Source organism: Acipenser ruthenus, unplaced genomic scaffold (genome assembly GCF_902713425.1).
Source record: "Acipenser ruthenus unplaced genomic scaffold, fAciRut3.2 maternal haplotype, whole genome shotgun sequence".
NCBI classification, from domain to species: domain Eukaryota; kingdom Metazoa; phylum Chordata; class Actinopteri; order Acipenseriformes; family Acipenseridae; genus Acipenser; species Acipenser ruthenus.
Window position 1 is genome coordinate 10,001 of NW_026708583.1, and position 2,500 is coordinate 12,500.

The window sequence follows — 2,500 nt, forward strand, 5'->3', positions numbered from 1 at the left end:
GCAAGTGGGAGCCAGCCCAGGGAGGCTGGAGCTGTCCCCGGGGTCCTGGAACCCTGCCCGGGCAAGTGGGAGCCAGCCCGGGGAGGCTGGAGCTGTCCCCGTGGTCCTGGAACCCTGCCCGGGCAAGTGGGAGCCAGCCCGGGGAGGCTGGAGCTGTCCCCGTGGTCCTGGAACCCTGCCCGGGCAAGTGGGAGCAATAGCCTGGGTCCCCATTCAGTAACGTGACCATAGGTGGAGTCGGCCAACATGACCATAGCCAGGTTTCAGTAACGTGACCATAGGCGGAATCGGCCAGCATGACCATAGCCAGGTTTCAGTAACGTGACCATAGGCAGAGTTAGCTAACATGACCATAGTCGGAATTAGCCCGGGGCGGTGGAACCCAAGCTGGGGCAGTGGGAGCAGAGGCATGGGTGGTGGGAGCCAGCCCGGGGCCGTGGAACCCTGCCCGGGCAAGTGGGAGCCAGCCCGGGGAGGCTGGAGCTGTCCCCGGGGCCGTGGAACCCAAGCCGGGGCAAAGGCTGGAGCTGTCCCCGGGGCCGTGGAACCCAAGCCGGGGCAGTGGGAGCAGAGGCATGGGTGGTGGGAGCCAGCCCGGGGCCGTGGAACCCTGCCCGGGCAAGTGGGAGCCAGCCCGGGGAGGCTGGAGCTGTCCCCGGGGCCGTGGAACCCAAGCCGGGGCAAAGGCTGGAGCTGTCCCCGGGGCCGTGGAACCCAAGCCGGGGCAGTGGGAGCAGAGGCCTGGGTGGTGGGAGCCAGCCCGGGGCCGTGGAACCCAAGCCGGGGCAAAGGCTGGAGCTGTCCCCGGGGCCGTGGAACCCAAGCCGGGGCAGTGGGAGCAGAGGCCTGGGTGGTGGGAGCCAGCCCGGGGCCGTGGAACCCAAGCCGGGGCAGTGGGAGCAGAGGCATGGGTGGTGGGAGGCGGGAACTGTCCCCGGGGCTGTGGAACCCAAGCCGGGGCCGTGGAACCCAAGCCGGGGCAGTGGGAGCAGAGGCCTGGGTGGTGGGAGCCAGCCCGGGGCCGTGGAACCCTGCCCGGGGCAAGTGCGAGCCATAGCCTGGGTCCCCATTCAGTAACATGACCATAGGCACAGTTAGCTGACATGACCATAGGCACAGTTAGCTGACATGACCAGAGGCGGAATTAGCTGACATGACCAGAGGCGGAATTAGCTGACATGACCAGAGGCGGAATTAGCTGACATGACCAGAGGCAGAAGTAGCTGACATGACCATAGGCAGAAGTAGCTGACATGACCATGGGCAGAAGTAGCTGACATGACCATAGGCACAGTTAGCTGACATGACCAGAGGCGGAATTAGCTGACATGACCAGAGGCGGAATTAGCTGACATGACCAGAGGCAGAAGTAGCTGACATGACCAGAGGCAGAAGTAGCTGACATGACCATAGGCACAGTTAGCTGACATGACCAGAGGCGGAATTAGCTGACATGACCAGAGGCGGAATTAGCTGACATGACCAGAGGCGGAATTAGCTGACATGACCAGAGGCAGAAGTAGCTGACATGACCATAGGCAGAAGTAGCTGACATGACCATGGGCAGAAGTAGCTGACATGACCATAGGCACAGTTAGCTGACATGACCATAGGCAGAAGTAGCTGACATGACCATAGGCAGAAGTAGCTGACATGACCATAGGCAGAATTAGCTGACATGACCAGAGGCAGAATTAGCTGACATGACCATAGGCAGAATTAGCTGACATGACCATGGGCAGAAGTAGCTGACATGACCATAGGCACAGTTAGCTGACATGACCAGAGGCGGAATTAGCTGACATGACCAGAGGCAGAAGTAGCTGACATGACCATAGGCAGAAGTAGCTGACATGACCATGGGCAGAAGTAGCTGACATGACCATAGGCACAGTTAGCTGACATGACCAGAGGCGGAATTAGCTGACATGACCAGAGGCGGAATTAGCTGACATGACCAGAGGCAGAAGTAGCTGACATGACCAGAGGCAGAAGTAGCTGACATGACCATAGGCACAGTTAGCTGACATGACCAGAGGCGGAATTAGCTGACATGACCAGAGGCGGAATTAGCTGACATGACCAGAGGCGGAATTAGCTGACATGACCAGAGGCAGAAGTAGCTGACATGACCATAGGCAGAAGTAGCTGACATGACCATGGGCAGAAGTAGCTGACATGACCATAGGCACAGTTAGCTGACATGACCATAGGCAGAAGTAGCTGACATGACCATAGGCAGAAGTAGCTGACATGACCATAGGCAGAATTAGCTGACATGACCAGAGGCAGAATTAGCTGACATGACCATAGGCAGAATTAGCTGACATGACCATGGGCAGAAGTAGCTGACATGACCATAGGCACAGTTAGCTGACATGACCATAGGCAGAAGTAGCTGACATGACCATAGGCAGAAGTAGCTGACATGACCATAGGCAGAAGTAGCTGACATGACCATAGGCAGAAGTAGCTGACATGACCATGGGCAGAAGTAGCT